The following is a 15652-nucleotide window of genomic DNA, read 5'->3' as shown; positions in this document are numbered from 1 at the left end:
TCGGCGTTGCTTAATCTGAAATGTGGCTAACAAAAGAGACAAGGTATACATGTTGTATATGTATATGTCATCCATTTTTACCTCCCTTGATTTTTGCACATATGACACATGTATACATGAGTAACTTTCATACATCATAAAATATAAAGCCAAAATATTATCATAAGTAGAAGGCATGGAAATATTGCAACTCAGTTTGCACATATAAGTGAAGCTCTTATTCCTATCAAAAGATTGACAATATTCATCAGTAAACCATCCCAATATTGGTGAATAAACCTTACTTGCATCAAATTTACATGATACAACATGCTTAAATAAGCAAACATGCAGTAAGTCATTGGACACATAATCATCACCAAGATTAGAGGTCATATCAAAATTATTAAACATTGGTTCTTTTGCATCAATAGTTAATTCAATGGGTGCACTCAAAATTGTTGGTATTTCAGTTGTTTGATCACATGATGCATTCATGATAGTAACATGATTCTCTAAAATAGGTGGCGTGCTCAAATCAACAGGTAACTCAACATATGATGTATTTAAGTTAGTTAGGGATGCATCATTCTCATGTGAAGTTATATCATCAATACCTTTACTGTTACCTTGTCGCAAAGACGTAGCTGATGTCGGTATAGACAATAACAATGTACCATACACTTGAGATGATGTCGCACTCACAATCTAAGGTGTGGCTGTTCTAGTAGGTGCAATGGTGGAGGAATCAACCGATGGTAGTGAGCATGAATTGGAATAGTAGTTGTTGTAGTCACCCAATGCATCCTCCTGTAACTGTCTCTCAAAGGTACAAGCACGAACATACATACCAGTAATGCAACGAGGAATATAACTAAATCTTGCCTGAATATCATGGTTCAAACCACCAAAAAATCTATTCATTGTATCATCCTCAGATTCTTCTATGTCACAATGATGCATATAAGATTTGAACTCTTGGTAGTAAGCATGAACAGTGTTATTGCCTTGTTTAAATTGTTCAAATTTGCGAAGCAATTCACGACGATAGTAAGGAGGGAAAAATTGTTGTCTCACTACATGTTTCAAATCTTTCCAAGTTGTGGGTTGGTTATCAATATTTTTCTTACAATGCACACTCCACCAGACAGAAGCAAAACTAGTAAATGCTCTAGTGGTAGCTCGTACTTCGCTCAAGTTCAGAAAAGTCATGGTAACTAAAAACTTGTTCTACTTCAAGCTCCCAATCTAGATAAATAGCAGGATTAAATCTACCCTCAAATGATGGTAAAGAGATTACCTGACCATGTGCTTGTGTGTGTTGTCCCAACTCTCGTGATGGTGAAGATGTGTTCGTCGTCCAAGAACTTCTTTCTCCGGAACCTGTCATGATTAGTAGAAACAAGAAATAAAATTCGAGAATAATGTTCCTATGAACAACTAGGATGTGGTTGTAACGTGCTCACAGTAAAGCAAAATATCAATATCTTACAAGTTCTTACCATGCGACAGGTGGTGACAGGCAACCAGCGGTGTCAAATAACTCCGAAGATTGTGTAAAGCGATTGCCAGGGGAACGTACGTATACACGGTGTAGAAATATGTGGAGCTGGGTTGGCTATATATGGTAGCAAAAGAGTAGCAATAATCAATTAAAAGATGCAATGTTGAATAAACGCTCAACGACGGTACTGTGCTGGTCCTAGGCTAGACCGGACTAGAGACGCGAGCCTAGAACACTAATGAGGTCACGGCGTAGCACAACTAGCATCAATCAATGATTCTAAGTAGCTCTGGACAGCAAGATATAAGTGAAGATCACAACGGTAGTGAAGATAATGATGAAAAACAACTGCCAAGAAGGATATACAACGACTCTCCCCAACTTTCCTCTTGAAAAGTTTGAGCCAATTTTCTGATAAAATTTTTCAAAGAATGCTACTAACTCAAGCTTTCCAATGCAAAAAGAATTACTCAATTTCGAGTTGATATGAGGAGTCAAACAATTCTAAAACTGGCTTGAAAAACTGGAATAAGCTGTGTTCGCGAACTTCAGAGGGCAAAAAGAACTATTTAGAAGCCGATTTTGAGGTGCAAAATATTGAACTAGCTTCTGCAACTATTTAGATGTGTCTCGTCTCTAGCTTTAATTTGAGTACTCGCGGAGCCAAAACAGACTTCGTATGAGGAAGTTATGTCTGTTTTACTGAGCAGTGCACACAACAGATTCCAATCCGAATTCAGCTACGAGATTGAGTCTAGATAGATCCGAATTTTGTTTTTTTTCTCTCTTTTTTTCCTCACACTTTTTTCTTTTTCTTTCTCTTTTTTTTCCTTTTTTCTCTCTTTTTTTCTCTATCTTTTTTTCTCCCTCTTTCCAAGACAAACTAGATAAGATGCAGATTGGATCAGGCGAAGATGTGAATGACCTCAACTATGATTACGACAGTGAACAGTGCATAGCACGTGGTGGAAATTAATAGATGGGATGGTGGACAGCGGAAGGGATAATGATGCAGCGGCAGCGTGACTAATATGAACAGAACTCGAAACTCTAAAGGAACTAGACACTAAAACCAGCAACTGACATGACGATGCAACCGATAATTCAACTATGCAAGCAATGAATAGAAAATTGCAAAGGCTCAGACTGCCTTGGATAAAGGATGAACGGATCTAACTTTTTTTGTGGCTTTTTCATGGACTGTAGGTATGAATGACAGATGCGATTTAAACTATGAAAAACTGTAAAATTTCACCGAGCAACCTGAAAACTGATACCACTTGATAGAGGCGGGGTGTCCCGATCTTTCGATGAGATGATAATTATCGATTTGGTAAAGATGACTTTAACGATCCGACTACAAACGTGCACGACGTTGCGCCTTAACAATCGCTAAACCAACTCCGAGAGGTTATTGACCACGCCGGAGCACAATTAACCTGACCACGAAGGTCTATTCCTGCAAGCAATCGAAGAACAAGCAAGAATATGATAAAAGCAATCTGAATATTGCGAGTATATATGATGTATTGATAAAGGTGGGGATCCGTAAGCGGTCTTGGTCTCGTCGTTTGGACACAAACGAAGTACACGAAGTTGCAATGGCTAACTTTTAACTAAACAAATCCCAAGGGAAAAGCTACTAGATGGATCTACTTATATAGGAGCAAGGGGTGGCGGCCTAGGAGGTGGGAGGACGTCTCAAGGCAGCCTAAAAACTGACCCTAGGTCGTACAAGGCCAATGGGCCCAAGTGGAGGTGATGTAACACCTTTGGACTTGTAGTTTGACTCGGATTCTGCTGCAGCATCAGATTGTTTCGTCCATAACTCAACGCTCCGGACGAATTTGAAGATGATTCCAATTGGGTTGGAAAGTGCACGAAATCTAGTTTACAACAAAAAAGAATCACCCAATTCGGAGTCCGTATAAAAAAGTTGTTGGCGTTTTGAGTCAGGTATGTCTGTGCAGTCCGAATCTGAATCCAGAACGTGAGAGACTTGGACTCGATCTTCTCTTGGCCCAAAAGTGACGTGAGAGAACTTTTTGAACAACACTTAAACATCTCTTTCTCCCTTATCTTCATATGTGAATTGTACAAATATCCCATACACCTGCAATTAGACAAAACACAAAAGTGTGTGAAGTATTTTTGTTCTGGATAACATAAATAGATTATTGAATAGTTTGCACTAGAAATCACCTGACAAATATGCATGTATGCAATTATTGGTCGTATCCAAGGTAGTCATATCCTCATCACCTCGCGAGGCGGACGATGCCAAGACCCCCGAGGGATCGGCCTCCTCAGGCTAGCTCCTGAGGGGCAGAGAGTTCCATGCAAGGTGCACCTCACGAGGCTCAGCTGACGCGAGCCATGAAGACCAAGGCCAGGCGGGCGCCAGCGGGCGCAGAGCGGCAGTTTCCCCTTTGGTGCAAAGGGGGCAAGCGACATGTGTGGAGTCCCGAGGAATCAGCCAAAGATTTCCATTCTAGTGCAACAAGACCAAGACCGCCAGGACGACAAGATGGAGGTCATCACCGAGCCTACCACAGCGTCACGACCAGAGGCTTTTCGCAGGCGAGTACCACTTTAGTCCGGATAGGATGTACTACTTGTCCCCCTCCAAATCTGGCCGTTGTGGAATCCCTTCCCGCCAACATTTGGGAAGAGTACCAAGGCCACTATAAATAGGACTTAGCCACCACGAAAGTGGGGACGAAGAGATCGGATCACCTCTCATCAAACCACATCACCAGCTCTCTTGAGCTCAAGAACACCTCACCTCCTGAGGCCAGTTCATTCGCTGTACTAGTTCATCCTCAGCCCTTCGAGGCAATCCACCAAAACGCTGGAGTAGGGTATTACACCGCAAGGTGGCCCGAACTAGGATAAACTGTTGTGTCTCTCCGTCCCTTTGAACTCGACGCGCTAGGCTTAGGAAGATCCCGAGTAGGCAGCCTGGGTAGGTTGAGATCTCCGCACGCACCCTAGAGTTTGAACCTATCTAGGGTTTGGGGAACGCAAAATCCGACATTTGGCGCACGAGGTAGGGGTGCGTCGGGATCCGCTACTCTGTCCGTCACATCACACCACCAGCTCCAATGGCGGGCGCTCCTTCGTCGACTCGACCGTCGCGTGTCTCTGAGGGGGCCTAGGGGCTCCGCGCTTTCACCCCCTCCTTGCGACAGGTGGATTGGCCACCTAAGTTCAAGCCAGAGATGTCGCCACCCTACGACGGCGCGACGGACCCGGCCGACTTCTTCCAGGCATACGACGAGGCAGTCTGGGTGGCCGGTGGAGATGACAAGGTGAAGGCCAACTGGCTCCCGATGGCCCTCGTAGGCGCACTGCGCGCTTGGTTGCTCAACTTGCCGGAATCCTCCGTGGCCTCCTAGGAGGAGCTGCGCTGCCTATTCATTGCACACTTCGCAGTGCCGATGCCTCCTGTCGACACGGCTCTCCTGGGTGGCTCGCAGGCACCACCCTCTGACCGGCACATCAAGCAGTTCTACCACCAAGTGAGCGCTGCCTAGGTGAGCCCCAGGGCCACTCCGGGCTGGGCAGCACCTAAGGCCGACCTCGCCTTCGGACCAGAAGATCATCCAGCAACCACGGTGGGAGCAGGCACACTGCCGATACTCTGCACCCCCACCATCTGCGATGTGGCGGTCACCAAGACCCATCACGGCGGAGCCGGCCTCAACGTGCCCATCTAACATTTTTTTTCAACTCCTTCTAAAGGCAGCCCAAGACCACAAGGCAAGTATATGCATCATACTCATGTGCATGTTGATCTCTTTCTGATGTACATATTGTTTGCAGAAAGAATTCATGAACATGGAGGTACACTTCCTATACACATCATTTGCTCTGATGCATATAGCCAAGATGCATGTAACTCATTGCTTGCCCTATCATGCTTATGCATTCACATGTTCTTATATTCTATCTTTACATGATTGCATACATGTAGGGGGAGCCTATGCATGTTACATGTCTTTCCAAAGCATTACTTGTTATTCTTCATATCTTTTTATCTAAAGCTTTGATGTATGTTGTCATCAATTACCTAAAAGGGGGAGAATGAAAGCACAAGTGCTCCCTGGGTTATTTTGGTAATTAATGTCAATATATCTCTTGTTGGACTAATACTTTTATCTAGTATATTTCAGATGAGTTCAACAATGGTGTGGTAAGGACAAGAGGATGTGGAACCCCTTCAAAATGCTAAGGACAAAGATTGGCAAAAGCTCAAGACTCTTCATTTATATTTTAGTGATCCAAGATCACATTGAGTCCATAGGAAAGGTAATACTATTAAAAGGGGATGAGGTGTTGCTTACTGGTCTACTTGCTCAAAGTTCTTATTAATATTGCTCCAAAACCCTCAGCCACTTTCTCTTCCAAATATGTCCAAAACTCAAAGTCAAACTCGGCCCCACCAAAATGATCCATCCGGCGCCACCGAGTTTAGTTGACATAGAGACTGCGAGAAAGCTTAGCAATTTGGTTACACCGATACGGATCTTGGTCTCATCAAGATGGCCCTGCAAACTCTCTGTTGCCTATTCCAATTATTTCGATCTCACCGAAATGTGCAATCGGTCCCACCGAGTTTGCTTGACCAACTCTCTGTTTGCTCTTTGCTGAAATCGGTCTCACCGAGTTCAAGCAATCGGCTTCACCGAGATGAGATTCTACCCTAGCCCTAGCACATCAAGTCCACTTAGTTGTTCTAGATGGTCCCACCGAGATTCCTAAGGTTCGGATTTTGAACAGAATCGGTCTCACCGGGTTCTTCTATTCGGACTGATCAAGTTGGGTAAAATGTGTGTAACGGTTGGATTTTGTGTGGAGGCTATATATACCCTTCCACTCACTTTCCATTTGTGAGAGAGCCATCAGAACGTGCCTGCACTTCCACTACTCATTTTCTGGTAGAGAAATACCTACTCATGTGTTGAGACCAAGATATTCCAATCCTACCACAAGATTCTTGATCTCTAGCCTTCCCAAGTTGCTTTCCACTAAAATCATCTTTCCACCATTGCCAAATCTGTGAGAGAGAGTTGAGTGTTGGGGAGACTATCATTTGAAGCAGAAGAGCATGGAGGTCATCATCAACACACCATTTATTATCTTTTGAAGAGTGGCGTCTCCTAGATTGGTTGGGTGTCGACTGGGAGCCTCCGACAAGATTGTGGAGTTGAACCAAGAAGTTTGTACTGGCAAGGAGATTTCCTACTTCGTGAAGATCTACCCGTGTGAGGCAAGTCCTTCGTGCGCGATGGCCATGGTGGGATAGATAAGGTTGCTTCTTTGTGGACCCTTAGTGGGTGGAGCCCTCCGTGGACTCGCGCAACCGTTACCCTTCATGGGTTGAAGTCTCCATGAACGTGGATGTACGATAGAACCACCTATCGGAACCACGCCAAAAATCTCCGTGTCTCCATTGCATTTGCTCACTCCAATCCCATCCCTTTACTTTCTTGCAATTAGCATGCTTTACTCTTTCCACTGCTCATACTCATGCCATGCTTGCTTGAAATGTATTGTGAATGCTTAAACTTGTGTTAAAATGCCACCTCAACTTGAGTAACTTGAAAATTGCCACTTTTGCTTGTTGAGGGTCTAATCCCCGTCTAGACCCCTCTTCTCGATCCTTTCACATTGTACTACCTATTATGAATTTTTGATGAAGTAATCCCATTCCCTATCATAGTTACTCCACGGGTTCTGGGTTGTCGTCAACCGGGAATACCGAGTAGTGAATTGAATCCACACCAAGATTTAGTACTCCTAGTACTATGTTGTTGGGAAGATTAATACTCCATTATGTCATTCCTAGCTTGATCAGCTACGTCACTTTTTTGCTAATTTTAACAGTGCTACCTGGTCTTTCTTCCTGGTGCACATTTTCGACAATGAACTAAGCTTGTGTCAAACTTTCATCATCATATAGTTTTGCTTAGACAACATGACAGAGTCTAAGCTTGGGTCATATCCGTGGTTCCGTTGACCTTTAGCTTCACCACTCCATTTTCTTTGATCATCTTACTGATCGGTCACCTCTTCATGAAACCTCTCTATGTCATGATCATCATCGACATTCTGGTTCTTCCAGGATATCAATCGAATTCATGGTGAGTAATACCATCCTTGCCCTTGATGATTTTTGTTATCATCGATCACTTCCATGCTTTCCTTCCAAACATAGACTTGGTTTTGTTTTGGTTGAACCTTAAGTTCCTTGCTATCCATCTTATGTTATGTTCTACCTTGGAGTATTACCATCTCTTATGTCAAGAATGTCATGAGAATTTCACCACCTTTTAATAATTCTTGATACAAGTAATACTCATCACCATCACCATTCTTTTTTTGGTCCCTGTGGTGTTTCTAGCCAGAATACCGACAATTGACTATGATGTATGAATTCAAAACTTCTAGCAACCCTATTGCTTTGAAGTGAATTGTCGATAGTTTCATTCTAGGTCATTTGGTAATTGAATCACCATTCTAACATTGATCATGCTACTTAGTCATGATTTCCGGGAGCACTTTTCAATCAATGTTTAATTGAGGGTGTTTTCCTCGAGCATACGTCATAATATCATTTGATCTAACGAATGCTATCACCTTGTTCACTTAATGGTGGAAATCCATGTTTACATAATTCTCGATAAATTGTTGATGATCCCATCGGCCACCTCCTCATCTTTTCCATGATGGAATTGCATTAATTGTTCAAGAAGTTCCTGATCGATCCTTTGCATTCCCAAAGTATGACCTTTAGCTGATGACCATGTCAATGCTATCCCGAAGCATGTCTATGGTACTCCGAATATCCACAAGAACATTGGGAGTGCAATGCTAAATGTTTCTTGATCAACTATCCATACAACATTGTATGGGCAAACATCATAAATTCCTTGCCCCTTTGTCTAAATGGTTACATACATGGAGTCCTATCATGCATATCATGCTTGGCTTTTACTAGCGAAAGATATACTCCTTATACTCGGGTATAAACACATTTTCCTTTCCATTGATCTGATTAATATAATAATCACATTTTCACTTCCATTGTTTTGTTTAACCTTTCATGTAATTTGACTTATCTGAGCAGTGATAATTCCCTGCTCATGTAAACACCTCGGTGTACAACTCTGTTAGTAAGACCCTGTTACTATTGTTGATGACATTCTGGTAACCACCAGTTGGACAAGAACTTTGCCTACTAGTCTGCCTCATTCCTACGATTAGGAAAATGGTTCTCTTGGCCCCTCGCCCTTGGTACCAATGTTGTTGCCAACATAACTGACGAGGTATCCTCTGACATGCCTTGTTATCATGACCGTGCAAGATGTTAGCGCCCTTTCTACTTTTATCCCACATGGTGGGACCATAAACCACAGTTCCACAGGATCAAAACCTGAACCTGTTGTACATCCCTTTTTCTAAAGTTATTCCTCATGCTTGGCTTCATATGTAGATCACAATCCACCTTCCTAGAGATGATCTATTCTGGTTTCAGCCGCAATACTTGTTTCGTTGCTCTGAACCCCCTTCACACTCTACTCCAGGAATCAAATGATTGCTTACCCGTTTGAAACTTCTCTACCCTCTTATAATGCTCTCGATGTGTTTCATGTAATCCAATCGAGAGATACTTTATGCTTCTTCCCTTGAGTTAACCGTTCGTTGCTCAATCTAGTTAAAATCCATCCTTATAGGGTTTCCCCTCTTATCCTTTCATAAGTATGGTGAAGATCCTGAAGGAAGGACAACAACTTCATCATGATGCATTGAAGCAGAGAAATAAAGACATCAATGAAAGGGATCAACTTCTTTGAGAAGAGCAGCCAGGAACGAGAAGATCTGTTAGAATTTCGTAACCAGAACTTTCCCCCTTACTCCACCTTATAAATCTCGGGATGAGATTTCTTGTAGTGGAGGAGATTTGTAACACCCCTAGTGTCAAGCTACAATAATCCCCCCTAATGGTGCCATGTCGTCACCTTTTTGCTAATCCGCTTGTCACTTGGTTAAAATTCATATCAAACTCAAAATTAAAATAAAGAAAAAAATATTTATTCAAACAACAAAATATAAGTGTTCATGTTCTTGCAAATATTCAATAAGTAATTGTCTTGATGAAACCAATATTAATTGATATATTAAATTACCCCTAACCTAATTAAAACAATGCCAAAATAACCTAATTAATCCTAATTCAAATGAAATCATCTTGCCTCAAAACTTTTTCTGACAGTGTCGTATAATGCCTAGTATTTGTTTTAACCAGTGGAACTTTTTACAAAAAACATTTGGTAACTAAAAGAAATAGAATATTGAATACAAAATAATGAAGAAAGAATAAAAAACAAAAGGGGAAATGACCTACTGTGCTACTTGGCCCAAGTAGCACAATATGCGGCCCAGTCCACCCCAGCCACGTAAACTCCCTTCTCCTTCCTCCAATTCACTAGAGGCTGTGCGTGCGCCCTGGCCGTTCGTGTGCAATGCCGCGAGCGGATGCTCACCACTGTGACGCCACATGAGCACTAGGAGGAGTATAAGACCGTCTTGACCTCATCGATGAACTCTGGTTCCCTACCTTCCTTTCCCCTCGCTCACTCTCCACTCCCCCCGCACAAAACCGACGCCGCCACTCGCCATTGCTGTAGTCCCTCCTCGTCGTTGTCGGCCTCTCCCCCATCATTGATCTGCACGACCACTCCGCCCCATCTTCCCCGAGTCGCTCCCGAGCCCCCTGTGAGTTCCTCGTAGGCCCCCTCTGCTCCACCCTTCTCTTTCCACCCTGTAGCAGCCACTACCATTGCGCCCCCTTGCTCGTGCTCCCCCGCGCTTCTGCCACAGTTGTAGGGACCTCGCCATGTATGCCCGCACTCACCGTACCCTCTGGTCGCCCCACACGCTCGTACGCCCGCGCATGGTTGCGCCTCCGACGCGCCTGCCGTGACCCGCCGCCCCCTGCACGCCGCCGCTGCCTGCGCTCGCCCCACCTACTATTGCTGCTAACCACCACGGTCGCCGCCTCCTGCTGCTTGCTGCACGCCTGCTCTGGCATCATTGCTGCCGTGCGCCGGCCCTCACCCCCGCTCCCTGTGATGCTTGCTTACCTCGCTTCTACTTCATCCCCTGCTGCCCCGTCTGCCGCCGCTGCTCCCCCAACCACACCCCGTCGCTTGCCACTACCTGCGCCGCTGCCACCGCCGCCAACGGTCGCCTCTGCCCGCCGTCCAGCTCGCCCCATCGCGTCGGACACGCCCCGCCAGCCTCGCGTAGGCCAGATGATGTCTACTACACAACTTGTTATTGTAGACTCGTGTTGGGCCTCCAAGCGCAGAGTTTTGTAGGCCAGTAGCAATTTTCCCTAAAGTGGGTGACCTAAGGTTTATCAATCCATGGGAGGCGTAGGATGAATATGGTCTCTCTCAAGCAACCCTGCAACGAAATAACAAAGAGTCTCTTGTGTCCCAACACAGCAAATACATTTGTAAATTGTATTGGTGACTAGTTTGGCAAAGAGATGGTGATACACCTGTAGTAATGATAGTAGATATTTATTTCTGTAATAGGAACAATAAAAAACTAGCAAGGTAGCAAGTAACAAAAGTGAGCACAAATGGTATTGCAATGCTTAGAAACAAGGCCTAGGGTCCGTAATTTTGCAAGTGTAATCTCTCAAGAATGCTAATATAATTGGATCATATAACCATCCCTCCATGTGCAATGAAGAATTGACCCAAAGTTCTTATCTAGGAGAGAACATAAGAAGAAATTGTTTGTAGGGTAAGAAACCATCTCAAAGTTGTTCTTTCCGATCAATCTACCCAAGAGTTCATACTAAAGTAACACCAAGTTATCCTTTCCGATAGATCTATCCAAGAGTTCGTGCTAAAATAACACCATATGACACACATCAACCAACTCTAATGTCACCTAGATACTCCAATGTCACACAAGTATCCGTTAGTTGATTATACAATATGTCTCAAACAATTTCAGATTCATAATACTCAATCCAACACAAAGAACCTCAAAGAGTGCCCCAAGATTTCTACAGGAGAAGCAAGGACGAAAACGTGCATCAACCCCTATGCATAGATTAACCCAATGTCACCTCGGGAATCCGAGAGTTGAGTGCCAAAACATATATCAAGTCAATCAATATGATACCCCATTGTCACCATGGGTATTCATAGCAAGATACACATCAAGAGCTCTAAAATCCATAAAATGAAATCTGGGTAGCATCGCTGGCAAGAATATGCCATCGTTGTCTTGTTAACACATTTCTTCCTGTAATCATCAACCTTTACCTGACTAAGAGGGATCCATGTGTACCTGAATAATGCCACCTTAACTTTCACATAGTTAAGCTCCCAAATCTCTTTGATGGTTCCATAATATACCTTTTTATCAGCTTCATCTAAAGTCAAGCATTGTATTTGAATAGAGCTGTTGATAGAGGCGGGGTGTCCCGATCTTTCGATGAGATGTTAACTATCGATTTGGTGGAGATGACTTTGACGATCCGACTACAAACATGCACGACGTTGCGCCTTAACAATCGCTAAACCAACTCCGAGAGGTTATTGACCACGCCGAAGCACAATCAACCTGACCATGAAGGTCTATTCCTGCAAGCAATCGAAGAATAAGAAAGAATATGATAAAGCAATCTGAATATTGCGAATATACATGAAGTATTGATAAAGGTGGGGATCCGTAAGCGGTCTTGGTCTGGTCGTTGGACACAAACGAAGTACACGAAGTTGCAATGGCTAACTTTTAACTAAACAAATCCCAAAGAAAAAGCTACTAGGTGGATCTACTTATATAGGAGCAAGGGGTGGCGGCCAAGGAGGTGGGAGAACGTCCCAAGGAATCCTAAAACCAACCCTAGGTCGTACAAGGCTCATGGGCCCAAGTGGAGGTGACGTAACACCTTTGGACTTGTAGTTTGACTCAGATTCTGCTGCAGCATCAGATTGTTATGTCCATAACTCAACGCTCCGGACGAATTTGAAGGTGAATCCAATTATGTTGGAAAGTCCACGAAATCTAGTTTCCAACAAAAAAAGAATCACCCAATTAGGAGTCCGTATGAAAAAGTTGTTGGCGTTTTGACTCAGGTATGTCTGTGCAGTCCGAATCTGAATCCAGAACGTGAGAGACTTGGACTCTATCTTCTCTTGGACCAAAAGTGACGTGAGAGAACTTTTGAAACAGAAAATAAACATCTCTTTCTTCCTTATCTTCATATGTCGATTGTACAAATGTCCCATACACCTGCAATTAGACAAAACACAAAAATGTGTGAAGTATTTTTGTTCTGGATAACATAAATATATTATTGAATAGTTTGCACTAGAAATCACCCGACAAATATGCATGTATGTAATATTTTTGGTCATATCCAAGGTAGTCATGTCCTCATCATCCTCCCCTTCTTGAAAATAAAGTCGTCCTCGGCGTTGCTTAATCTGAAATGTGGCTAACAAAAGAGACAAGGTGTACATGTTGTATATGTATATGTCATCCATTTTTACTTCCCTTGATTTTTGCATATATGACACATGAATAGATGAGTAACTTGCATAGTTCATAAAATCTAAATCCAAAATATTATTATAGATAGAAGGCATAAAAATATTGCAACTCAGTTTGCACATATAAGTGAAGCTCTTATTCCTATCAAATGATTGATAATATTCATCACTAAACCATCCCAACATTGGTGAATAAACCTTACTTGCATCAAATTTACATGCTACAACATGCTTAAATAAGCAAACATGCAACAAGTCATTGGACTCAGAATCATCACCAAGATTAGAGGTCATATCAAAATGATTAAACATTGGTTCTTTTGCATCAATACTTAATTCAATGGGTGCACTCAAAATTGTTGGTATTTCAGTTGTTTGATCACATGACAAAGTCAAATTATCAACATAATTCTCTAAAATAGGTGGTGTGATCAAAGTAGTGGGTAGCTCAACACATGATGTATTCAAGTTAACTAGGCATGCATCATTCTCATGTGAAAGTGGAAAATCTGTACCTTTGTCATTACCTCTTATAGTCAACTCAGATGATGCAGGCACTCTCGATGGTGATGTGTCACATGGTGGAGATGATGTAGTCCTCGCAACAACGGATGTGGTTGTCATAGTACGCCTAGTAGTTGAATAAACATCTGTATCAACAGTTGGAATGTGCACCGTGCGCTTGTTCTCCTTGTGGGCAACACGTCGTTTTATTTCCTATTCAGCTTTGCAAGCAAGACGAAACAAATGGTCCATAGGATAACACTCTTCATGAATTAGTATCTCCTGAATATTATGGTTTAATCCTCCCCAAAATCTATCCATAAAATCTTCTTCACTTTCTTCTAAAAATGAGTGCAAGAAGGTAGTTTGTAAATCATCATAATATTTTGTTACGGTGTTGTCGGGGAAAGTGATCCACGAACACCTATGGGACCGGCGGACCAAGCCCCTTTCAGTTCGGTGGGGGGCGGAGGTCGCACGAAGAGCAGATCGAGGCGAGGCACACGAGCAGTTTACCCAGCTTCGGAGCTCTCCGGAGAGATAACACTCCTACTGCTGCTTGTCTGATTCTATTATGTTCTTGCTCGAGAGAGAGCTAAATGTTTTTTTGGCTTTTCAATGAACCGAACCCTTTCTACGTTGCGCATGGGCCTCCTTTTATACGCTAAAGGGGTCACCGACAGGTGGCAACGTAGACGAGGGCAAAAATGTAAAAAGAGAGGTGGTTGGTACAGCTACCTGTACAGTGTATCCTACCTAACCCTGACGGCAGGGGACAAAGGCAGTAAATGCCCGTCTGCGTCGCCCAAACAGTGCAGAAAGGGACCGTCAGGGGCGCCACCGCCTGCCACGATGGCGATCTTGTCAGCATCGCATGCCACCGCGCACCCCTGGCTGCACAGCCTCCCGCCACGCGTGCCTGGAAAAGCCCTCGGGGCGACACGTTGGTGGATGCGCTGGAGCGCGGGCACAGAGTGGCCGCCTGCCGCGGCAAGCGCCTTGCCGCGGCCGTTGTCCTGTCGGGCCCGGAAGCTTGTCGCTCGCCGAGCCTTGTCGGGACGCGCGGCGCGTCGCGGCAGGTTCCTTGAAATGCCTTGGTTGGCCTTCCCAGCAAGCTCCTCTTGCCGGGACCTTGTCTCCTGAGCTTAAATACTTTGTTCTTGAATGGCTCCAAAGGAACCATGGAGGACCTTGGCGGTCGCCCGGCAAGTCTTGCCGCGGGGTGCTGCAACTGCCCGTGCACAAGTTCGGGATACTAGGGTACCCCTATTCTAGTACACCGACAGGAGCCCCCGGGCCTGGGCCATACACGGTGCCGAGCGCTGTTGGGCCAGGCCCAAAACAAGGCACGGGCACACGCGGCCTGGGTTACGCCGTATCTAACTCCGTATCCACCGCGCCCTCCCTGACAGCACGCGTCGAATGCGGCGTCGTGGGAGAGATCGTGGGTGGTTTCTTTATTCGGAAGGGCGAAACGTCCGCCCCTCCCTCTTTATAAGCAGGGGAAACAGGGGCAGTTCGTTCCCCCTCGCTGGTTGCTACTACTCCATCTTCACAAACCTCCGCCCCCCCCCCTTCTTCTCCAAGCCGAGAGAGAGCAGCGCTCCGCCCCCCATTGCCACCAGCATCACCAACGCCGCCGATCTCCCTCACCACCTTCGCCATGGCTCCAAAAGCCAACAAGGGGAAGGGCGTGAAGTCGGCCGAGGCGCAGCGGCTCGCGGTGCTGTGGAAGGAGCGGGCGATCTTCTCCCCCCAGCTCGGCGCGAAGGAGCTGAGGGACTACTTCTACCTTTTCTGGTCGACGGAGACGCGAGCGCATCCGCGCACGAGGGTACTCCCGGCCGCCGCTTCGGAACTGGCTCCAAACGGGTACCCATTCTTCGCGGTGTTCTTCTATTGCGGGCTCTGCCCGCCCTTCTCGGAGTTCTTCTGCGACATAATGAACACCTACGGGCTCTGCCTCCTTGATTTCACTCCCAACGCCATTCTGACCATGGCAGTTTTCGCACATTTGTGCGAAAACTTTGTCGGAGTCCATCCCAATGTAGCCCTTTTCCGCCACTTCTTCATGCCTCGG

The sequence above is a fragment of the Triticum dicoccoides genome, chromosome 6B (assembly GCF_002162155.2).
Source record: "Triticum dicoccoides isolate Atlit2015 ecotype Zavitan chromosome 6B, WEW_v2.0, whole genome shotgun sequence".
In the NCBI taxonomy this organism is placed as follows: domain Eukaryota; kingdom Viridiplantae; phylum Streptophyta; class Magnoliopsida; order Poales; family Poaceae; genus Triticum; species Triticum dicoccoides.
This window is presented reverse-complemented; position numbering follows the sequence as displayed.